At 36.4% G+C, this 26797-nt stretch overlaps 1 long non-coding RNA gene across 1 annotated transcript in view; it reads left to right on the top strand.

Moving 5' to 3' along the window:
* The first annotated feature begins 1043 nt into the window (after nucleotides 1-1043).
* The window catches only part of LOC145684647 (uncharacterized), a 98358-nt gene continuing 72604 nt past the window's right edge, over nucleotides 1044-26797 (top strand). The window contains exon 1 of the long non-coding RNA XR_014131345.1: nucleotides 1044-1103. This is a non-coding gene — a long non-coding RNA (uncharacterized LOC145684647). The remainder of the gene's footprint in view (nucleotides 1104-26797) is intronic.

Below are 26797 nucleotides of genomic sequence, written 5' to 3'. Positions count from 1 at the left end.
CGTGATACTGTTGACTATTCCGAATAAAATAAATTGATAGAAGTATTCCCAATTCCCGACACATTTAAAGTTCCGATGCATGCAAAGATGAGTGAAATCGAATTTGGTTGATTATGATGTTTTAATGTTCACGTCACTAGAGAGGATATTTGTAAAGAGTTTTTACTGATGTCACTAATGTAAAGAGTTTTCTTTCATTTTTGTTTACAATTAGGACATAAGGCCATTTCATTTTGGACATAAAGAGTTTAATTAGATATTAGTGTCGAATCCATAGTTTTGGAGGTCTCTGAGACTTACAATGACACTTCCGACGCCATTCAAATCCAGTCATTTTTGATCAATTATATATATATATATATATATATATATATATATATATATATATATATATATATATATATATATATATATATATATATATCCCTCCTTCCCCTCCCCTAATTTTTGGGGCTGAATTTGGATTTATACGGCATCGGAAGTATCACTGTTCATCTCAGCGGCCCTTTCCCCAAGTTGCGGGGCTAAATTTGAATTTAAACGGCATCGGAAATGTCATTGTCCGTCTCAGCGACCCCCAAAACTATGGATTCGAAACTAATATAGGTCATTTTCGATCATTTTTATATATCTTCCCGTCCTCCTCCCCGAATTTGCACCATCAAAGTGAAACGATAAAAAAAAAATCTCAGGCCTAAACCTAATTTATGTTGAAAATTTGATCGAGATCGGTTGGATAATTCAAGAGTTAGTAAGTCACGAACATAGTGACTTTCATTTCTATACAGCATATGTATATATACATACGTAGATATAACACTTGAAATTTTTGATAATACTGTATCAATTACTACAGTTTTGTTACATTGAAATTTTATTAATAATATTTTTTAAATTAAAAATTATATGTATTATAATGCCATAATACATCAAGTTTGATATAGAAGCGGTCATATTTCGGAACACTTTACAAGATTGTTGATAACATAATTTAATGCAAATTATTGTTAGATAAACTAATTTACTATTATTTTTCTTTTCAGGTAAGTGAGAGATGAACAACCAAATGAGAAATTATAATTTTCAAAGTGTCGGTGTAACCAGTAAGTAAATTGTCGCAAGCTATTACAGTATTTAGAACATATATTGGTTTCTTATGTCTCTGAGCTGTAGCATTGATTGGGCTATTTCATTTGACACTAGCTGAATTATCAGTGTATTCACAACGTATTATTCAAATATGACCATGAATTTCCTTCCCACTTCCTTACTGTACCTGTACCTGTCTCTTTACGGACATATTCACTCTCTGACTAATATACAATCACTGATCCAGTAATTGACAGTCTCCGAAAGTGGAGGTTATTGATTGAGATTAGTTGGGAGAATACCTCTCAGGATACATTAGAGTTTTTGTAATACAGTAAAATACCGGTATAATGATATTTTAGGTACCTGGAAGTTTATTTGTTATTTCAGTAGAAGAAAATTTCAGTCGAAGACAATAATCAAGAACTTATCTTGCTATATCTACTGCAGAATCTACATTACTTGAACATCAATTTATAGGGGAAAATATATGAAATGTAATGTATACTTAATTAATGAAAGCGTGGAAATGTAGCAGCATGAAGTGCGTTCCCTTAGCATTTATTCATCCATTCACTGTGTAATTGCTTGTTTTAAATAAAGATGCATGTTAAACAATACTTAAGGGAGGAATGTTACATTAAAATCAGCGTTTATATAATTACAACAAATCAATCCTAAATAACTGCAGTTATTATTATTAACTTAATGAATTTATTTAATGAATTACTTAATGAAATAACACTAATTCACTTCAAGATTACTTTTAAATCGTTACCCTGTCCGATTACCTTCATACATGTACGAAAAATTGCTTACCATATCATTTGAATAGTAAAATAATGTAATACAAATATTTATCATGAAATAGGATGAATTTTAATTATATCTTGAAAAAAATAAAGTGTAGGGAAGGAGATGAGATTTTCATTCGTTCACTGGAAGTTTGAATATTTTATCACAAAATAAATATTTTATCACATTAAATAGATAAAAGACAAGGAGACTAAATATACTTTCGTAATTCTGATCATTTCTTTACATTGGCGTTCGTTATACTGATACTTTATTGTAATTTGGTGCACATTATAATTTGCTAAAAATCTTCTTGAAAAAAGGAAATCTCTATGCAGCCAACTGGGCTTGAACTTTGTTGTCCGCGGTTCTAAGTTTCAATTAACAACAACGTACACTATATTTTGGTACTGAGCTATCGTCGCGTCGTGTAGTATTTCGAAATTTCCAAGAACTAGGCCAGAAGTCGAAAACATAGTTCAATCTTTCTAAAAGTCAGTATGTAGGAGTATCTGAGATCGCTGGTTTCGAATCTGTAGGTCTATTACCTTGTAATAAGTAAAAGATAAAAACAAAATAGCGACATCAATTTGGCGGACTTACAAAAAGATGAAATGAAATCTTTGAGTTCTAGGTCCCACGGTTATGGCGGCTAGGCTAAAGGAGACGGTGATGATGAGAAATGAATGAAATGGTGGAATGCAAAAAGTGTGGTGGACAAACACCGTGTGCGTGGATTTCCTCGGGGATCTCCCGTTTTCTTACAAAGTTCACTTGACGGGAGCAGGATTTGAACCCGGGACTCCATTCATCAGAGGTGAACGTTCTACCACTGAGCCACCGCGGACCCTGGCGAACTTACAATGGATAATGTTTTTGTATAAATTTGTACTGGTGGGATTTCCAAGGTCACTGATTTCAAATTTCATATTATTGTTTGAAAAAGTAAAATAAAATGTCGGATCCAATATGACGGTCCAAAAAAAAAAATAAATTAAAAATCAGTTTCAAGAATCATTGATAATGAGGAATTTCCTAGTTTGCTGATTTCGAATGTTAAATAAATTAATTGAAAAATAATTTTATTATTATTACTTTTTATAGTGTATATTTTTTGACTATTTTAATACATTTTACATCAACCAAATAGAAAGCTGGTAATGTTCACCTAAACGGGTATTTATGCATCGTCGAACAAAATTGAATAAAACATAATAGGGCAAGTGGGGACACTTACTTTTTGTTTTAAATTACTGAAGAAAGATTTTTAAAATCGAAAAAAAAAATGTTTGTAGACTTTTAACATTTCTAGTTTAAATCGCAAAAACATACAGAAGTCAAACTGTTCCACGAGATTCCACTCTCAAATTGAAGCTTCGATTTTGAGGGTTTTCACCACGTTTTTGCCAATCGGGATCACTGTGCGTCGTGAGGTAATTCGGAAACCTTTCCAACTAAGATATTCTAGGAAATCATATTGGATCCAACAGATAACTGTGGATTACCTTGAAGTCACCTTGATCGGCAAAGCACAGTCTTTTTTAATTTTTTATTTATTTATATTTAAGTTTACATGATAGTTTTCGACTTCATAGGAATTATAGGGTTGTCCAGAAGGAGAGGTGTGGATGGAAAATTTTGTTCTTGAAATTTTAGAGAATGATGGATTTAAAAAATTAAGCCAGTCAACAATATATATATATATATATATATATATATATATATATATATATATATATATATATATATATATATATATATATATATATATATATATAGGGTGTTTCAAAGCAACACCGACAACGTTTGGAAGGTGATTCCTGACACCAAGATAAGACAAAAGGTATAGACCAACTTGGGTGCACAAATGCTTCCTTTCGGAGTTATCGGCTGCCGAAAATATGAAAAAATGAACTTTAAATGTCCATAGCTTCAAAAGTATGGGACCTACCGTAGTCGGTTCAAGACTTCACTTAAGAGTTAGTATGTGCCCTATCCAAATATCAATGTTTCAGAATCCTGCGGTACTTCCGCAACAATTTTTGTAGAGGCCGTTTGGTTATGCTCATATAATTTGAAGTACTCATCAACTGCCTTTATAAAAATTGTTGCAGAAGTATCGCAGAATTCTGAAACATGGATATTTGGATAGAGCACATACTAGCTCCTACTCCTAAGTGAAGTCTTTAACCGACTACGGTAGGTCTCATAGTTTTGGAGCTACGAACCTTTAAAGTTCATTTTTTCATGTTTTCGGCAGTCTATAACTCCGAAAGGAAGCATTTGTGCACCCAAGTTGGTCTATAGTTTTTGTCTTATCTTGGTGTCAGGAATCACCCCCAAACGTTGTGGTTGTTGTTTTGAAACACCCTGTATATATAATATACGAAAAGTGTATAATTTATGCAAGAACAGTAATTTTAACTAAGGCCATGGGGTGAAGGAACGAGGTCAAGATTGTGACTATTTAGACCGAAACTAGTGAGGAAGTTTAATAGTTCACAGAGTACCCATTGCTTTAGTTGTGACAGCCCACAGCGAGAGGTGAGCCACGAGGGACCTGACCCATATTTTTTGGCCTTCCTAGACCTCCTAAACAAAAATAAAACTTAAATATTTGTAAGAGAGGCTTTATTTCAATTCCAAATACAAGATTAAAATATGAAGGAAAGTTAGGAACTAGTAATACCCAGGAAGAATACACTTCTTTTCAGCTAAAAATTTACACCAACTTCTTGGTAACTCCTAAGTGATATCACAGACAAAATGAAGCGAGTGAAATTGGATCTCGGTAAGTGCGCGGTAGTAGTTTAATGTAATTTAACCTAATCATTACCTAATTACTCCATTCTGCTCTGGAATCAACGTTCATCTAACATTTGTAGACGGCGCCAGTAAGTCAGTAAGGTAAGGGCCAAGCCCGTAACCAGAACAGTAAAACAGGGAGAGAACATTTTTTTTTTCGGGGGGCTGACTTGAGTTCACCTTACATATATACCAACAAACATCTGAAAGTTTCAGGGGGGGCTGAAGTTGATCGTAAGGGTGCTCAGCTCTCCTTCAGCCACCGCATAGCTAGAAGCAGGACCTGGTAGGGGGAGGACTTTCCCTTCTGGCTTAGAAGAGGATATGAAATATAAGATTAGAAAACTAGAATGACGGGATAGAATATGAATTATGTAAAAGCTGAGCAATTATATTAATTGTTGTGTTTTGCTGAAGTTTAGGGTCACTTTTAGTAGTATGCTGTATATGATACACTGGTTCTGGTTCCACGTTAGACTGTAGATACACTATGTTCAAATTATTTATGCTCCCACACTGGAATCAAACCCGGGACAACATGCACTAAACGGTTACTCTCTTACTATTAGAACAGTGTTACGACATTTAAGTATAAGAAAACAACACTCACTTTTCCAGAACGAAATGTCAAAATCGTATTAATCAAATGCAATACGCATCCTTTTCTGCTATTTTTTTTTTTTCAAAATTTATTAGAAAGCGCATTAGAATCAATAGCGCATGAAATTCAAGTACAAAAGTTGTCTTCTGCTAAAACAGGAGCGTATGCACGGGGGTCAGCCGAGTCCCACTCCAAAACTCCGTAATTCTTTTCTATAATATGTTGTGTGTTGTCTGTATCAGGGGAGCACTCACGGAGGATCAACCTGAACCGGACTTTCTATCGGCTTTGGTTCGGGTGGGGTAGGGAGTCCAAAGTTTATACGACTGTGACCAGAGGCATGATGATGATCTGCCTTTAAAATTTAGAACAAAGCCTTTTACTTTTATTAGCACGGTTTTATCAAGGGGTTTTTACGTTCTTGCGTAAGGTGAGTTTGCATTATTTGTCAATTGTCTAATAATAGCTGCTAAATGTAACGAGTCATTGGTTCATAACAAAAAGGTTTCCGTTGTAACTTAAGACAAAGTCAGTGCTAATGATTGCCTAAGATAACCTTACTGTACGATCGTATAAAACAAATGTTGTATGTGCACATTGCATTGCTAGTAAAATTATATTGAACTTTTACATAAGGAAAAGTAATGTCAATCTAGATATACAGATGGTGATCAGAAAAATGGAAACACCTGTAGTTGGCAACACGTCAGATGTATGGGTTGGCAGTGGGGTCGTGGCGCCCGCAGCGCCGGACCGCTGGTGGTGGTGTGTTAGGTCGGTCTCCATACTACGTCAGGCGCAGTGGAACAGCTGTGTCCAGTGGCTGCAGCAGACGGAGCACGGAGATAATGTAAAATGGGAGACCTCTCAGATTTTCAAAGAGGGCAAATTGTTGGTGCGCGGTTATGTGGAGTGAGTGTCACAGCAATGGCTACTGTGTTAGGTGTGTCACGTGGACAGTGTCGAAGGTGATGACGGCCTACACAACACACGGGAAAACCACATCGGGGAAGCGGAACAGTGGGCGGAAGAAAATCATGAATGGCAGGTCACGCCGGGTATTAAAGCGCATTGTCACGCAGAACCGTCGTGCCACTGCGGAGCAAGTTACGGAGGAACTCAATCAGCACCTCCCCCACCCTGTTTCGACAATCACAGTCCGCCGTGAATTACATGACATGAACTTACGGGGTCGTGTTGCACGGGCCAAACCGCTCATCAGTTACCATAACGCTTTCGCACGCCGCAAATGGTGCCGCGACCATGCAACTTGGACCATTGAGGACTGGAAACGTGTGATATGGTTGGATGAGTCATCCTTCTCCCTATTCCCAACCACGGGTCGTGTTTATGTGTGGAGAATGCCCAAAGAAGCTTATGATCTCCAGTGTCTCCGCCCAACTGTGAAACATGGCGGCGGCTCGCTGTTGCTATAGGCCTCAATATCATGGTTTTCATTGGGTCCTGTAATCACACTTTGCGACATAATCGTTGGCAGTGATTCGTCCGCTATTTTAGGAGACCACTTGCATCCTATGGTCCGGATGTTGTTCCCGGACAATGACGCCATCTTCCAGGATGATAATGCACCCGTTCACACTGCTGGCGTTGTTGCAGCGTGGTTAGAGGAATATCGGGATGAAGTTCAACACCTCCCCTGGCCCGCCCAATCCCCAGATTTCAACATAATTGAACATCTGTGGTCCGTCTTGGAAACACGACTCCGGCGACGATTTCCATCTCCATCCTCTCTCACAGAACTGGCCGATATTTATATTTATAAAAGTTATTTATTTTCCGTGATTTTCTCAGTGATGAATCACATGACACACTTTCCCATTAAAAAAATTTGTGTAACTCCTCAGAGCTCAATGCTAGAGGGCCATATGTAGCAAAAAGAGAACTGTAAATATGAGGATGAAACTAAAAGTGACATTGGAAAATGTCACAGCGTATCGAATATAATGACATTTGTGATATATAGGCAATAGACTTTTCATCAAACATCCGGTACACGTGTATGTAGCCTATGTAATGTTTATTGATTAGTAAAATATTTCTGAAAAGAATACCATGAACATTTTTGACAATAAGATTATTAGTTGCGCAATTAGCTTTTTCTTCACGTGTATATTTCATGTGTATAGGAAAGATCTAATACTTCTCGTCTTTACTTGTAACATATCGATAATCCATAAATACACATGTTTTTGTATATGTTATAAATTAGGTTATTACTATTATTACCAAATGTACTTTGTTTATGTCACACCATCATTGTTATTTGTTCAATCCATTGTAGCATTGTCATTTCGTACTGTCATTGTTAAAATGAATAATCTTCTGAGATCACGTTGATTAGATCATTATCTCTGTAGATCATTATCTTTTGTTAATCAGTATTTTCATAATATTCTAATCCTTCCCACTAGTCTAGTGCTTGGCTCTTTCCTTTGGTGGGAGGGATCCGGAGTTCAGTTCTCGGTAGGGGAACATTCAAATTCTCGGTGGTTTGGGTTTCATCCTAAACTATAGTGTTTACGTCTTATATAGCCTTGGTGCTGAAGTGGGGGACGCTAAACTTGAACAAACAATAATAATACGAGACGAGACGAATATGCAGTAAATGCTTCGATTGATTATAACTTCACATTTATTTCTCACATAACAAACACACAACAAACTGCACTTAACAAACTTAACTTCAGAATTTTGATTCAATGAAAAAATCAATGTGTAGTTATAATAGGGCTAAGAAACAAATAACTAAACAGTGTAGCAAATACAGTATAAAGGATAATAAGTATAGTACATCAGTGGGTCTGTCTAAGCGGAAATCTAGAAATTTTTGTTGAGAGGGATCCAAGCTTTTGGAGGTGGGGGTCCAATACTGCAAACCACTACGTTTATGTACGAGTAATATTCAACGGACGTCATTTTGCACCGAAAAGATAATAAGTAATTGTAAAAAAAAATACTTCCACCTATATTTTCAGAAAAAAAGAACTAGATTATATATATATATATATATATATATATATATATATATATATATATATATATATATATATATATATATATATATATATATATATATATATATATATAAAGAGAAACAATACAGATGAAGTGTAAGATGAAATATGTATGCTACATCAATCATTTCCCTGTTAAACAAGTGTTGCATCACCGTACATAGAGTCGGCATTGCACTGAAGGCAACCTAATATAGTAAGAAAATCGTTGCCCAACAGATTGAGGATGTTGTCTCCACCACCAGCTTTTATGAAAAACTGGAAACATGAATAATTAAATTGTATAATTCTTTCATGTAATGCAAAAGATACTAAATTCGGGATGTAGCTTTAACAGGGTTAATATTGTAATAGTAAATGAAATACACAAAATACATATTTCAAAAGATGCAGCAGGATTTGGGTAGGTAAACTAGAATGTTAGGTCTGTAAAATTGTAATGGTTTGTAATTGTTGTAAAGTTCCTTCAATATGTCAGCTGATTACAATACCTTCAAGAATCGAAGTAGCTCCATGACCTGTCGTCTAACGATGTTTTCTCCGTCAAAATCTTATTCACACTTCCTCAATAACAGCAAAGCAATAGTTAATTTATATTTCGATGTAAAGTCAGCTAGCGACGTACAACAGAATATTGGTGTTAATAACATCAGGCAGTGAGCTCTTGAAGGCTGCTTGGCTTCCATTAATGTCTGATTGAATTCACACATGAAATTAAGATGTTCTAGCTTGTCCTTACTTCATATCCCGTAACACAAGTATAGTTTTATTGAGAAAATGTACAAATGTATGTTGTTAGGAAGCTCTTTGGGAGGGAGGGGGGCAGGTCTGGACCTGGTGGACTCCTGTGGATGGGCTCTTGGGTTTGTCTTGCCATCTTCGGAATTAGATCTATTTCTAGTTTTTGTTTTTATTCGAAATTTTGTAGCATCCTAGCCTAATTGGTTTTTATTTATTTTTTATTTATTTATTTATTTTTTTTTATAAATGAAGGAGCCTAGAATACTACACAGTGATAAGAACAGGAAATATTCATTTAGAAAAAAGTTCAATTATAATTTTATTGTTAACAATTAAAGATAAAGCATTTTGTACAGAATGTTGCAATATAGATGTTCATATTCAACATGTCAGTTTGATGACAAAAATTAATCCCTTATTTTCATCTTTCCTTATTCCCCTCTCCCCCCACTTAAATCGAGGACACTATGGTATAAATTCAATCGAACTAATCTGACGTGGATCAAACTGGTTGGCAAGCTTAGTACGTTACGGATTAAGAACTAAATTTCTGGGCTTTCGACATCTGTGGCCATGTTAACCCGTTACGTATGAATGATGACGTCCATCGGCGATCACGCTATCCAGGGAAGGGGAAGAAAGGAAACGGCCTCGAACTTGTAGCCCGTATCATCCCGGCATTTGCCTGGTGCGAATAAGGGAAACCTCACTCGGGATGGCTGGCTTGAGAAAGATTTTTACACTTTTTTGACCGAGTGTCCCCACCGGGAATCGAACCCGGGATCGCTTGCACAAGCTTAGTACGTATATGAAATACTGTACTCGAAGAAGAAAAAAACGGGAACACCGTAATAATGTACCATCGAATTTGGTGCTTGGACTGAGTCAATTTTTATAAAACAATTTTAATAAATATTTGCTTAAAAAGCAGTGAACGATGACTTTTTTTTCCTTACAATTGAGGACCTCGTTACTAGTATAGTACTTTATTTAAGATTTTGGTTCAGATATATTGTTAAAATTCTGTTAAGAACCATTCAAAATATTTCCATAGTGTGAAGGAAGCAATATACAAACTTATAACGCAAAATTTGACCAGCCATAACTTGGGAACTGTATTTTCAAAAACAAAAACCCGTATAATATAGGTAATATAGGCAAATGATCCGATTGGGAGTAAATTTGCCGTGGTTGTAGACTTTGACTAGCTATACAAACGTAAGTTGATTGGACATCAGGTTCCCGCGTTGTACACAATCGAATTTCTAATTCATTGGATATAACAGAAAAAATGGCGCATCTAGAAGGTACAAACTGGGGAAGAACCGGAACCCAGACTATGATCTCCTCATCTCGAATTTGACCTTCCTGTGTCACCTTTCGTCTTGTTTTCGAGACGAGACAAGAAAATTATCTTCTCGTGGATAGCACTATTCAAAATCATACCTTTTTAATTTTGGTTTCAATATTGCATTCAAATCTATCATAATTTCAAACAACTAACTTGTAACTATGCTAGCAATTACTGGCTATGGCTACCGATAGAGGGTTGTACCTTCTGTTCAGGGAAAAAAGAAGATAAACTCTCCGAGACGAAACCCTAAAAAACTTAAATTAACCAACTGGCTATTTGGAATCTGTTAATACTTTTTTCGATCTAAGGACACACGAGTTTCAGGTGCGTGAACTTGGCTCTCCGACTTACAGCACAAACGATGGGATTAGTACCTTTCGTTAGTGCATCGTTTGTGCACCAAACCCCATCGTTTGTGATTTATAAGTTTCGGAGATTAAAAAAAAAAAAAAAACTGTTAAGGGTGCTCGGGGGAGCAGCGTGAACTTGGCCCGCTACCAGTTTTCTTTGCTTATAACTCCAAACCTAATAAAGCACAAACGATGGGCTTTCGTACACAAACTAGCACAAACGATGCACTAGCGAATGGCATTAATCCCATTTTTTGTGATTGAAGTCACGGTGCCAAATTCACACGCCTAGGAATTTCCATGTGAGGAATTGGATTTTGCACTTACATGAAGTCGGGTCGGTGCAATGTCTGTTTGACATCGTCATGTCGATATCAAAGTGATCCACACATTAATGTGTTTACGATCAAACCAATGCCAATTTAGAGAACTTGCCTCATTCATTAATTTATGAACCGTAGATAATTGGAACTTTCTGCTTATCATGTTGGTTCTACAAATTATATGAATCTTAATTAACAAACAGGAAATACATATCACATCAATAGTTCTTCTTTAATTACCACATATTCAATAGAAAGAAGAATACCTTTTTAAGAAGAAATTTACTCTGAAAATTATGATAAATGATTCCTTTGTAATGAAAGATGAATGAATGGTTGAATTAACACGTGAAAAGTTTCAAAGTTCATTGGGGAATGGGGTAAAGTGGTGAATAACCTCAAACAATACATGATTTTTCATGTTCTTAAAAAAAAAAAAAAAAAAAACTGAATTCTTTTAAATTCAAGGTGATAGATTTTCTCAGGAATTTTTATACTCATTCATAAACAATTATGTTTATGAAGTTCTATTCATTTTTTTTTAATACATAAATATTTACTCAGTTTCAAAGGATTATTAGAGAGCCACTTCCTTGTTTGAGTTCGAACTAGCATTATGTGATGAATGAATATCCTGTCGACAATAGAACATACATATTACATCATTATTGATAGCTCTTGTTTTCCTCTGAAATTCTTATCCTTTGGTACAGCTGGACTTAACTGCTATTTAATTCAATTTAAGAGGAATGAGGGCTAATACGAGCTAATACGAAAATGAGCTAATACGAGCTAATACGAGCTAATGTAAAATGAGCTAATACGAGCAGCTAATACGAGTATCTATAAAATGAGCTAATACGAGCTAATACGAAATTAGAGCTAATACGAGGGACAGTCAAAAACTTCCCGAAATGTCGTTGTAGTTTTGGCATTTATGACGCAGGCAGTGTGCAAATAATGCAGTGAACGGAAAAGTCTTTTGGGGGGATGATCAGTTGACGCAATTGCACATTTCAAGCAACGCTCAAACATCAAGTTTATATGCAGATTGGGGAAAATCTGCTTCAGTGACTTTGATAGCCTTAAAAACAGTGTAGCGCCATCAGGTGTTTTGTCTGTTTCCAAAGCTAAAAATGGGCCTAAAAGATACCCCGATTCATCACCACCGTAGAAGAAATCAAAACCAACACGACGTCTGAACTTCGAAAGATACGAAAAGGGGACTTCTATCAGTGTTTCCAGCAAGGATATTATAAAATAGAGGACCTGCCCTTACAACAAAATCTTGAAGCCATACGTCACAGTTTCGCCACCCCTACTCTGCTCACTCCGCCCAATAAGATAGCAATGTTTTGAGCAACAATCATGGCGAAAACGAAAGTAGCCAATCAGACGTGCCGATGCTTGGTTGCTTTTTGCCTTCATTTATTTAATAGGATGAAGATACATATGGGCAGATCCCCTATTTTATAACATCCTTGGTTTCCAGCCTTCACAGAATCAGTGGAGCAAGTGTGTATATGTTTCGAAGGCGCCTTCTTTGAAGGTGAGGTAGCAAACAGCTATAACGAAATTCCGAGAACTTTTTGGTTGCTCCTCGTATTATTATACAAAGTATTACATTTATATGTGTGCCTATCGGAAAAGCAGCATGACAGAGATTTGTAGTAGAAATATACTGTACATGCCTTAGCTACAGGAAATGTTCGAAATAATGTATTTTAAGTCTTTTTCTGCTAAGCTCACCACCAGTTTGTTGAATTTTAATTTGATTTAAAGACGAAGTAGAGTAACAAAGAAGTACAGAATCCTATTAAATAAATTAGTAACTGTTCCCAAACTTTCTCTCATAGACCAGAAATTAGGGTGTGCAATGTATGATGATATAATTTCTACGTTGATAACATAGACATTTTTGTTATTTTTTTTCCCTACCTTTTGGTTTTAAAATGAGATGTCTTCAAAGTTCATTTAGTTTATATTTTGATGTGCCTTATTGAATTGTTTCTTTCGTATGTACGTATATGTCTTCTTGTTTTAATTCATATAAATGATGTGTTTTGAGCATGAGCGGATTTAAGGGTTGTCTGCTGTAGGGGCGACTCTTCCGGGTGTTTGGAATACCTCTCAGTCGAGTGCGGGGTCCGGGAGCTTCCCCACAGAAAATTATTGATATAAAAACTAGGTTTTTGATCATTTTCATGTATCATTCTCTATAATACAACATAAGGGAATAGTTTTTAATTGTTTTTAAGAAAGTTGTTTCCAAGGGATCAAAGTCTCTCCATGCCTTCCCTCCGTAACTAACAGAAACTCTCTAGTGGTTTTCAGTCATTAGGTAAATAGAAATGCAATCTTTTAGGCAACATACCCTCACTGTATTTCAAACTTTAGATAGCCGGTATGTCGAGTCAAAATCGTAGTAACACATACCGCCTCTGCCTTTTTTCCACTTCAAATACTGCGTTAAACTGTAAGCCTCTTATGTCTACGCGTTAATTAAAAAAAAAAAAAAAAAAATCCTTCCCCCAAGAAAAAATAAAGTTCGTGGAATTCCCCCCAAATTGTATGTCCATGAGATCTTGTTTTTAAGCCAGACCTCTAACATAAGCTCCCTTTATATTTTGAATATATGTCGTTCGATTCTCGGTGGGACACTCGATCGAAAAAGTATAAACGCTTTCTCAGGCTAGTCATCCTGAGTGAGGTTTTCCTGGGTTTTCTACATTTGTACCAGGCAAATGCCAGAGTGCTACCTAACATACAGGTCCCAGGTCACTTCCTTCCTTCCCTTTCCTCGGATAGTGTGATCGCCGAGGGATGTCATCACTCTTATGTGATAGGTTAACATAGCCATAGACGCCGAAAACCGAGGAATCTAATTATTAATCTTAATTCCTTGAATATACGCCGCTAAGTACTGCGAAAATACTGAAATGTTGTGTACGACAAAACAAATTATCCGGTTGGAATCATCCTCCCCCAGGCACTCTTTGAAATTATGCACTGTCTTTCGTTATTGGCAAGTCACATGCCGAAAACTGAAATACTTCCATACACCACGGGCTTCGGCTAATCTCTTCGTCTTGTAGAAATTTTCTCTTTTAATACCGTCCATCAACTTTAGCCTGTTCTATCCTTTCCCTCTTTCTCCTGCCCCCATACCATCTGTCACGTCGCTAATAATACAGTTCATTCTCAGCCAGAGTCCCAGCTACGTAAAATTGTTTAATTACAGGTATAATTATTGCTCGTTCCTCTACTATCCTTAATACTCTCCTATTTGTTTCCACTCAACCCAGAAAGGTATCACGGCTATTTCGGACACGAGGAATCGTGGAGTTCGCACTTCGTAACACCTATCACTCTCCGCCGACGTATTCCGTATTCACTGCTGTCAATACCTACTTTTTGCCTACTTTGGACTCATGTTTAGGTCCGAGCATTTTTGAGAATCCCCTTTGCCTTATGGTGACTCCCTTTCGCACTCATCACACTTTGATGAAACATTCAATTTTGGATCGAGTATGGACCGATCGGAGTATGGACTTTTGAATAGAGTGAAACTTCCTTTACTTGTCATGGACCGTCAGCTACACGGTTCCTTGTGTTCGAAATAGCACGTTCCGATGTATTTTTCTACACTTTTAGATGGCCCTAGCTCCGAAACTATGCACTTTTCTCCACAGGTCAATATATATATATATATATATATATATTTCTTTTTCTTATTTTGATGTGAGGAATTATATCTCTGTTTCTCGGTGTAGTTTATAGTACTAAACCTTCAGGTTCATTAATCACCATCAATATAGATTCTTATTTAAAACCTAATTAATTTCATGAAACATGTAACTATGTATCAATTGGTTGGACCATCTACATATGCTACATTTAGGTAACATTGAAAGGCATTTCCTATTTTAATCTATGATTCGCAAGATTTCGTTCCCAATAGCTAGGTACGTACCACATAAAGTAGGTTGGAAGACCGGAAATAAAAATGGCCTTTGCAGAGACCGAGAAAGATATTAGACAATAGTATAAAGAATTTAGGGCGATACTCAGTGACGGCTCTTAAGGGGAAGAACAATTACCTAATGTCCTAATTCTTGTATTCAAGAATGAGACCCTTAATTATTTTTTTTCTTTTAGCATGTAGCGATGAAAGTTTATTTATTTATTTATTTATTTATTTATTTTTAACAATGTGACTTGCCTCGAAAGCTGTCACTGACAGATTGTGCTAATACACTGCAGTTTAACTGGCTGGCTTTCGTTTTTTGAGGGGTTGAACTTGCCCTTCCTTTTTTTTTTTCTAATGAGTTGGTTATATTAGCCCAAAATTGCACCCTTCTTCATGACTTCCCCTTGGTCTCACGAATATTGATTTAAACATACTTCATCAGTATACTCTAAGGAGAATAATACTTGTGGTAGATAAACAAACTTATGGGTTAATTCCAACTGTAGCTTTGATCAATAATTGGCTTTATTTAGTAAACACCTCTAATGGATAATATAGACAATAACTTCAATTATGTCCTGTGATTGTGTGTGCACATTCCCAAAGGCAAACACTTTCAAATAACAAAGTACACAATATGAGCAAGCACAAAGCCCTTCCATCCTCCATCCCCTTCTTGTTATCTGGGTAAACTGTGAATTATGTTGCATATAGCAAAATGCAAAACAGTTGCATAGTGCACAAAGATTCTGTAATAAACCACATTTGTAATTTATGCAGTTTATCAATTTGCAAAATTAATTTTCAAGCTAATTTGAAGAGTAAACTATTTGGGATTTCTGTGTGTAACTCTCTCTCTTTTTTTTTAAATGTTTGTTGTAAATGCCAATATTGTTTTAAGTAATATGCTAAGTAAATGTTTGTATAATATAAAGGTGAATCATGAAAGCAGTTACTCTTTTCGTTATTAAAGCTTATTACTCAAATTATTTCAATGACCTATGACGGCATGGTGGTTCAGTGGTAGACCGCTCAGCTCTGGTGTTAGGTGTTACTGGTTCAATCCCACATCAAGTTAATTTGTGATAGACAACATTGTTTTCGTGGGTTTTCTCGGGATTTCTCGTTTTCTCTCACGTTTTTACTTCGCTAATTCTTCATACTCATTAACTTTCATTGGTTATCTATTTCCTGTAGCCCAAAAGAGCTCCTCAGTGGCTAAGCGGTTAGCGCACGTGCATTTGGCATAGATAGACCCGGGTTCGATTCCCGGCGGGAGCTCATGTGGTTCGGATTCCACGTTAATCGGTAGGTCCCGACTCATATAGCCTCACTGTTGAAAGGGACGTTAAACTCAAAATCAACTCAACTCCTTCAGCCCAAAGAGCGTAATCTTGGGACGTTATATTAGGCAACGGACTCTTGTCAGTAACCAAAGTAAATATATTAATTTCTAGTGTCAAGAGTTGTATTTTGTTGCTTTTGTAAGATATTCAGTGAGTGACTTTCTATTTCGTACCTGACTTTCTACAGTGGCTTGCGTTCGTTGTACTTTGCATTGCAAGGTTTGCAAGCTTTGAGCTATAGTAAGAGAGGTGTGGATCATTGGTTTGAGTTCCAGTTAGAGTAGTTTTCGAAACTTACCATTTTTGGGTTATTTTCAAAATATTCATCGCACATTGGTAAGCATTTTCCCTCTCCTTAGTTTACAAGATATCAGATTGATATTTTGCACACGCATTGCGTACACTACTTAGTATTTTTTTTAAGTGATTTTGAGGTCTTACATTAACACAGAGACGATCCAGAGGAGCCTAAACGTTTGAAAAAGGGATTTTTAAGAAAAAAAAATCCCAATTTCCTCGATTTATCCTTTCTAAGTATATGATAAGGACATACAAATGGTACCGTTTGGAAGGTTGCTTTATTATGAAGAGAATGAGGTACGAACCAAAATCCTGGGCTAAATAGTGATGATGCAGTAGCTGCTTGACTGAAAGTCTAAAATTTACCTTAAAAATTCCAAAATCCCAAAAGGTTAAAACTGTTTTTTAAGTCCAAAGTTTCCAAGACAAAAAAAGGAAAAAGGATTTTTAAAAAGGTTTTCCGAATTGTCTTAATACATAAAGCAAGTGTATCGTACAGTGGCGGCTTTAGCGGGTAGGGCGAGTAGGCATGGACCTACTCAAAAATTTTGAAAAATATATAAACGCTAAAAGATACAATAAAGAGTATAATGATAGATAATTATATAGCAAATAGCATCAACCACTACTGTAGGAGTAATTTCGTACTGTTATTAATCAATCAAATGTGTGTATGTATTCATAAGCGAGGGAGAAGGCCTACTCAAAATTAAAATCCTAAAGCCGCCCCTGGTATCGTACCAGTCGGTAAAGCAATAATCGAGTAATTGAAGGAGTTAATAGTTTATATATATATGTTAGCCTGTTTGAAATGGGGGCTGGCCATCGACACGTTAGCATAAAAGACAGTAACTTCACTCACTTATATTTTCAGTTCAGCATATATACAGTGAAACCTGTCTATGTTGGCCACCATCGGTTCCAAAGAAAAGTGACCAACTTAGACAGGTGGCCAACTTACAGAAAATAAGTGTGATTTGTGTATTTTTAGAATAGGATTTCTGGTATTACTTGATTGTAAAATTTTAATAAGCAGTGGCACGACAGCTACTGATAAATAAAGTATATCGAGTAATCATAAAAATATACAGTACTAGAAAATATTACTATAGTATGCAAGAGCGCCGATTTCTCTGTAAATTTGGGGGGGGGCATTCAGATGCAAAAGGTATATATATATGAAGATTTTAAGACAAATGGCATTCAAATTATACGAAATATTGTATACTCATAAATAAAATAGGGTCCACATGAGCTTTGGGGGCCCGAGCCCCCTCGGACCCCCAGTATCGGCGCTCTTGATAGTATGTTTAATATATATGCATACCTTTCTCTTCCTGAAAACTAGTCTGGTACATTGGATTATTCGGATTGAAAACACAATAACACAAACAACCATGAAATAGAAGTGTATGTACGCAGTTTATTGAAATTGATATTATAGCACACTGAGTTATTCAGATTGAAAACAAGAAAAGCTAAGTTATAAGTTGAGAAATTCATATGCAATTTATATGACTTCTTTTCAGCTGTTACTGAATGCTGGTTCATTCTAGACATATTTGCTTTATTCCTTTTGACAGATATGCACTGTTTCCCTCGGAGCAAACGATGTTTTGAGAAAATCTTGAGGGAATTCATATCTCAAAACCTTTGCTACCTTTTGACATGCAGTCAGATGCCAATAAATGACAATTGAGCTTTAACCTTGAGAATTTTCCGGATTTATTAAAGCTTCCCACTGGTGAAAGGAACCGATATAGCTAATGGTTTTACCAAAACAGGGTAAACAAATACGTACAACCATTTCCTGAATTCCTGTACGTGCTTTTTCTTATTCACACCTTCCTTCACCACCCTTTTATGAGGATAGTGTTCTGGCCATTGACCTCCAAGAACAAATCGTGCAAATCTATGCTTCTTTATGTCCAGTCACAAATACAGAACATCTGCCTCTCATATGGGAATTCGAAAGAGTTAAGAAAAATAACAAAACTGTATTTTTTGTGGCCAAGATACGCAGGTAAATTTATCATTATCATCATAGGGTAAGCATTGCTTCAGTGTGGCCAACTTCCAAGATAGACAGGTGGCCAACTTATAGAGTAGTAAGTAACGAATGTCTTATGGGAAAATGCAGGTTCAAGACTAGCCAGGCCAAGATAAGCAGGTGGCCAACTTAGAGAGGTGGCCAAGTTCACAGGTTTCACTGTACTAAACGTTGCATTTTCATTTAACATTGAGCATATATACTAAAGTGTGTCCAGTTACCCTATGTCAAGGGATTTTTGAGGCATCCTATATATATATATATATATATATATATATATATATATATATATATAATATGTGTGTGTTACCAGATAGATGCAGTTACAATTTCAAAACCTATTATTTTGGAATTTCATTTTATTTTTTCTCAATAATTGTGAAAAATGGTAGTTTTTAAAGAAATTTGAAGCACTTTCATTCAGTTTAGCTGCTGAATTGAATCCCCTCTTCAAATCCTCAATTTCGAGATTAATTTAAAAAAATCATTAATTAAACGCATTTTTGTCTAGTACAGTGATATGAGAGAGACAATTACCGTATTTCCTATGACTGTCACTTAGTTCTTAATGGAAAATATTAGTTCCCATAATTCGTGTGTTTGCGGTTTTACAAAAGAGGACGTGGAAAACAATCTTGACATATTTTCCAAATACACGTTGAGTTTATTAGTCGTTGTTTCAATGGTATTTACGTATACAGTCACTGAATTAGAAGGTCCTTTGCAAAAGCTTTACTCGCCCTTAGCAACAAGATATGTGTTTATACATATATATACGTGACAAGTGTCCATAATCAAGCAGAATCTGCAAGCCTCTTTTCTTTCTTTTTTGATGTGTGTTGTGTTAGGGTGCGTATGTGTCGGTCAATTGTGTAATTGCCATAATTTCTCGCTGCGTGCGTGGGTGGATCCTAGCAACGAGAAGGTCTTTTCCATTGTACTACATATTTTTGCTACGAGAGTCTATAAAGGGATTCCCTACCATGAATATCATCTTTACATATACATACATACAGATAAACATGAATATACATACTGTACATAGGTGAATACAAGATGAAAAAAAAATTACAAATCAACAACCACCCACCCCCTATAGTATGACACATTGGAAGGCTTCTGTTTGTGTGTATGCGAAAAAGGGTGAGAGAAACTCCGAAGGGTGGACCCTAGCAACTGACTCTGCATAGTTTTTTTTCCCTCGATGATATATTTTTTTGTTTATTTGTTTATTGTATAGCCTGACCATCACGTGGCTCATAATAATGCATGTTCATTAATAGATTTCGAGTACTTGTATTTTGCGTGTTATATGGAAGAAGGATGGGTTGTTGGTAATTAAATTCTTTTGCAAAATATCTTGTAAATACTGCTGTTAAAAGATGATTAATGACTGAAATGAACTATATTGTTCGGGAAGAAATAAATGCGTCCCCTACATTAGCTATCTCTCGTGGTATTATTAAACTATGTCTTTCGGATAAATATTGTTTATTGTACTATATTTATGAAAGCTTGTATATATTAAAGTTTGCTCCATATAGGGGACTATAGGCTTTAATTTTCATCAGTATTAGTGTTGGTTGTTTGGTTCGAGTTTATCGACCCTTTTCAGCGCCGAAGGTACATGAGGCGTGGTTCTAGAGTTTAAGGTGGAATCCGAACCACTGTAGTGCGTTATAATTTCAAAGCTCTTCTAACCGGGACCCTTTGCACTAAAGATGTGCCCACTAGCCACTAGACCAGACATGAAGTCATCCATATTAATGTATTTCTAAGAGTAGTTGTCTCCTCCTATCAGGACAGGCCATAAGTGGCGCAAGGGCTGGAGTGGAGGCAACAGGCAAATCTTTACTCTACAGTTCCGCGACTTACCTGTTAGGCAAAAAAATCCCTTCAGTTCTGCGACTTAGGTACAAAGATCCCCACACTTTCTCGACTTAGGCACAAAGATTCCCATATTTCCGCGACTTAGGCACGAAGATTCTCACATTTCCGCGATTTAGACACAAAGATTCCCACACTTCTGCTACTTAGGCACAATGATTCTCAACATTTCCACGACTTCGGCAAAAAGATCCTCTCACCTCCACGACTTATTTCTCCAACACTTCCACGACTTAGCAAAAAGATCTTCTCACTTCCGCTATACTGACACAAAGATTCCCACATTTTCCCGACTTAGGCACAATCATTTCTCAACAAAGATTCCCCACCTTTTCTACTAATTATTACCAAACTTTATTAATAGGAATTCTTTTACTTGGAATGACGAAAGATAAAGAAGCAAAAGTATATTTCTACACTTAAGAAAGTGATCTAATCAGCATTCAGAACCAGAGGTGTCCAAACTCGGTAGTTCTGATCCCACCTTAAGCTGTAGTTTCAAGTCTCTTATAGCATTGGTTCTAAAAAAAAAATAAATAAATAAATAAAAAAAAAATAAAAAAAAACGTCAAACTAAAACCCAAACAATCTCTATTGGATAGATGTGTCTCTCTGACCGTGGACGCCTTGATTTTATTGTTAGTGATACGTCAATGTTGCAGTTCCGCATTGTGTAACTTTAGTCCATTCACTAGTCTGTTGGCCTATTTTGTTTATCAAATATTTTAGCGATCAACTGTCACACACATGCAATATAACAGACCGTGTGGTTGTTTTGATATTGTACAAAAAGTCTATCACAAGAATATTATATATCGTATGCGTTCAGTGTAATTCACCCTATCTTGACCAAACTTGGTACGGAGCTACCTTAACGATTCAGATTTCCCAACGGGAGAACTGTCAATACGTGAGAGGTGAAGGAAAGTGTTACTATGAAAATACTAGTACTGCATATTGAGCACAATCTGAGGTAAGTCCCAGGGTGAAATTAAATCTTTGAGTTTTACGTCCCATGTTATGCCGTGTGGGCTAAAGGAGACGATGGTGATGTGAAACGAATGAAATGGTGCAATGGTGAAAGTGGAAGGAAACGAGAGGACACCAAGGCAAACCACATACGCGGTGTTTGTCCACCACAAAATCCACTTGGCGCGAGCTGAGATCGAACCAGAGACCCCGAGGGGGCAGTTTCGTACTTCCAGAGTGGGATATTCCCCCGAGCCATCCCTTTGGGAATAAATAATTTGTTTGGATTTCGCTAAAAATAAAAAATTCTCTACGCTATCACTGAAACTCGCCGATTTTTGACCAAACTAGGGATGACGGTTGACCTTAACGAGTTTAATGGATATATTATGGTCTGCAGGCTTTGATTTATGAGTTAAGAGTCTTCATCCCGGCGAAATTAAAATACCACTAATTTTACGGTAATTATGTGATATTTTCAAATAGATAAAAGATAATCGAAATGTGGAACAAGAGCGCCCTAGACAATATTATTTTACATGAGAAACCGTTATCACGACTCACTTATCTGTTTTCGATTTCGAGCCATTTTGAATTCGGCATTTATTTTCGCGTTTCTAAACAGCTGAAAACGGAAAGCCACTAGGTGACTTGTGATAACGGTACCTCACGCAAAATAATATTGTCTAGGGCGTCCTTGTTCCATATTTCAATTATATTTTATCTATTTGAAGATATCACATAATTACTGTAAAATTAGCGGTATTTTAATTTCGCCGGGATGAAGACTCTTAAGGGACACAAAGTTTGGGGTTTATACTTTATAAAATGCTCGCAACAGAAACAAAAAAAAAAAAAAAAAAAAAAAAAATGCTATTTGGAACAAAAATACATAGAACAAAATTGTTATTAAGCGTCAGTTTTAATCATTAGAAAATAGTGAGCCGATTGGTTAGTTAGATGGTAAATGTTTTGTCTACTTATAAAGGTAATCAAGAAAGTTCTGTCGCTCTTTCACACCACCTTCGAACATCGATATATCACCTAAGACGTACCTGAAAGATCAAAAGTTATCCCCATCAACATCAATGATCTTCTGCCAACGTTCTGGAAGGTCATGGATTCCATCTCGGTAGAACTTTGTGAGCCGTGAAGCGAAGAAAGTATCTAGTGCAGTGCATCCTTTTGCACCTCTACTAGGGATTTGAACTGGCGTTCTTTTAAGATGATTGTCCAAGGAATGGAACAGGTGATAATAGGAAGGTGCAGTGTCCAGAGAGTATGGCTGATGCAATAATATTTCCCATCCAAGGCATAAAATTGTGCCCCAGGTCAAATCATGTGGGACCCATCGACCCAACTTGTGGCGTTTCCCAAGTTGATGGAGGTGCTGTAGAATGGTTTCTCCCACACTGAATTGTAGTTCCAATTCCTTACATATCTGGCCACTGTTTGTCTCAATTCATGCCTGAAGATCTTCATTTTATACATGTGTTGGTCTTCAGCACATGGTGCGTCTTCGAGTGTTTCGTCACCTTCCTTAAACTTGTTAAACCACTGTTGCACTGTCCACATTGTCTCGACACTCTCACCAAAGGCCTGGCATATCTTCCATCCCGCTGTAGCGGTGTTTGACCCCAGTTTGAACTCGTACAGCATACACGATCTTATGACGCTCTGTGGAGGTCCTATGTTCACTCTGTTCTTATGGGGCGTTTACACTTGGTCGATTTAGTCGCACGGCTAAATCGACTCGCTACATTTGCGACTAAATCGAAGCAACTAGACCGAATGAGATCGATGGATGAGTTCAATTGTTTCAACCGAAATTGAATGCTGCTTGTCGACTCACTCTCCTCTGGTCAATTCGAAATCGATTGGTAATTTTAAAGATGTCCAAGCAAAAAGTAATTGATACAATTTGCGGTGTTATAGCAGAAGAAAATAGAATCGACCACAGAAAATAGAACGTCTTTCAATTCAGTTGCTAGTCGATTAGTCGCTTTCGATCAACAAGCGATTAAGTTGAAGTCCTGTTTACACGGTCGATTAAGTTGAAAGTGACGTCAATTCAACTGAATCGAACGCAAATCGACTAAGTGTAAACGCCCCATTACGCAACTTTACGGTGTAACTGAATTGCCACAACCAGGTAGTATGTTGGACATACCCACACCAACAACTGACCTTCGCCTTATCACCATTCGCATTCAACTCACTGTGTGAGGGCCAATTGAACACAGACCTCCACAAAAAGCAACAGAACTTTCTTGGTTATACGACAACTGTATTGATGCTTGACTTTAACCGCTGCTCTCATATCAACCATTCAATCCGCTTCCAACGACGTTGTGCCAACTCTGTGGTGTGGAAGTTCAATATGGTTGGCATGTTGTATGTTGTTCAGTGAAAGGCAAGAAATACCAGCATGAATCAGTAAGACTCGTCCCTTGAAAGCAAATTTCTCATCTCTTGGTTTATGTCAAATGCCAGTTCAGATCTCTCTCTCTCTCTCCTCAGCAATTTTCTAGAATTTGACAGTGCCCTCAAGACGAGACAAGACGATAAATAAGATAGTAGACGTGGACCTACTTACTGATTAACGTGGAAGCCGAACCATATGAACTCCCACCGGGAGTCGAACCCGGATCTCGCATGTCAAAAGCATGTACGCTAACCCCTTAGCCACGAATGAGCCCCCTTATTAACTAGAGTAAATAATCTATATTCTATTACTATAGTATTTAATATAAAATATATTAAATGCTATAACACGTAAGAGCAAATTAATATGTTTTAACCTAAATTTCCGAGAGGTGAGCACTCTTCGAAAATTCAAAGGGAAACTGCCCCTTTTGATCCCCACTGCGGGTACTATGTACTGTAGTGAGTATTTATTGCTGAAAATAGTAGTAAATGAGTGACTTCAGCCATTAAAAATTCTTTGGCTTTAGAAATGATCATACTAGTGCCCACACATGAGTATTGCCAGCTATTTTAGTTATAAGCTACTTGCGGCAAATAAGACCCGGAAGGAATTAAGGCCCAGTGCAAAATGTTATAGGTTGGAATCACTGTAGGAGAAAACTGACATCACAAGTAGCGATTACATGCTTGCTTGAGAGAGTTCTTCTGGTGCGTGGCTAGACGGAACACTGGCAATATTGAAGCATCGAGAAGCCAGTTTCCATGTGTTGATATAATTTAAGGGGACAAAGTAAGTTCATCTTTTTCTGTGTAGAATAAAGCTAACCCGAAATATCTTGTATATTTGTGATGATCATAGTGTTTAGTATTTGGAATAGTAGTTACTTCGTTTTAGTTCGAATGATTTATAAAATGACGAGTACATGGTCGGTAAATAAGGCCCATCAAAAATCCACTGGGCCTCATTACCCTACAAAACATGTATGCGTTATTAAATACTTAGAAACTGGCAACTGAAATATGTGTTCGTTTGTTATTCTTTCTTGGCCAGTGCCAGCCCCTGTAGTAGGGCCGTCTATCGTGTTCGGGTTAGTTGTTAACACAGGTTCGAGTTATGCGTTGGTGTCTTTCATAACGTAAATCTCAATTTTTAATGCATGCGAATGGCTCATACAACTGTTTCTGGGTATATTGTAAGCACATTTTCGTGCGGTTCTGAGCGTTCGAGGTATCGTAGTATCGTTTATTATGCGACAAAGAATAGGTCGGTGACATGCGAAACTGTAAAGGGTGCGATGTATGGGTACACGACGAATGCATTGGCTTGGTAAAGTGTTATCAAGTGTAAACATTGTTGAAAGTTAGTTTGAATTTTGTTAATGGTGATTTATTATTTGTCCAAGCTTATTCTTTAAAATTCAGTTAGTTGCAACAAGTTAACTAACGACTGCATAACAGAAGAGAGATTGATTACCTATATCCTTAATATTTGATATTCATATTGTTACTAAATATCGTAGTGATGTAAAAATATGAGGTGTTAATTGAGTTCCAGTGGTCTCTCAGGACCTAAAATTTTACTTTTCAAAGGGTGGGCCTTATTTGCATACTATGCGAGTAATAAGGCCAATTTGTATGTTTCTCTTTCAATATGTTTTTCATTCATTTATTTAACTCAATGTTTAAGTTCAAATTAATATACCATAAGATAGATAAAACACTGACAAATAAAATATATATAAAATTTTGTCTACTACATCATATGTAGTTAAGTAATAAAGCATTTATACTTACGTGGGCCTTATCTGCCGTAAGTACCTTAGTATGTATTTTAAAAGTTTATATATATATATATATATATATATATATATATATATATATATATACAGTGGTGGCAAAAAGTCCTGAACACACTCATTTTTTGCCTAATTTTTGTGTTTGACTTCATTTTTCGTTATGAAATTATCGTACTATCTTAAATATTGTTATTGATTTTAATGTATTTTTTCATGCTGATTTCAAACCTACTACTAGTTTTTGATTGCCTAAAATATTTTTTGTAGTAAAGCTGCCTGAACACAATAATATGAAATATGTGCAGAATAAAACAATATAGAATAACATAATATGAATAGAAGAATAACACGAACATTGACAAATACGGTACATTTAATACGCATTTTGGAAATTACATTGTTGTCACATGTTAGAACATCAAAATTTTATGGGCAAACCGTTTGCTTTAATTACGGCTCTACATCTTTTTGGCATGGAATGCACTAATTTCAAAAGAAGTTCTTTCGTGACAATATGGTTGAAGGAAAATATTAAAGCTTCAATTAACACGCTCGTTTGAAGTTTTTTTTCTTTGAAATTTCATAACCAATTTTAAACCATAAGTTCTCTATCGGATTCAGGTCGCAAGACTGTCCTGGCCAGTTCATTCTATTCACAGTATGGTCTTTGAACCATTTCTTTGCTACTTTTGCACGGTGACAAGGGGTGTTATCGTCCTGAAAAATCCATAACTGATTCCCAAAAAGATCTCTTGCAGTTGGTAGCAATTTATTTTGTAGTATTTCAATGTAATCCATGGCTTTCACTGTTCCGCTAACGATGTGAAGTCTTCCAACACCACGACAAGACATGCAACCCCATACCATCACTTTTGTCGGGTACTTTACTGTGGGCTTCAGACACTGAGGGCTCATGAGTGCGTCGTCTTACATAGGCACTACTTTGGTTATCAGAAATA

Source organism: Thermobia domestica, chromosome 5, assembly GCF_964235325.1.
Source record: "Thermobia domestica chromosome 5, izTheDome1.hap1.1, whole genome shotgun sequence".
Taxonomy (NCBI): domain Eukaryota; kingdom Metazoa; phylum Arthropoda; class Insecta; order Zygentoma; family Lepismatidae; genus Thermobia; species Thermobia domestica.
Note: the sequence above shows the minus strand (reverse complement) of the source record. Positions and strands in the feature narration are given on the sequence as shown.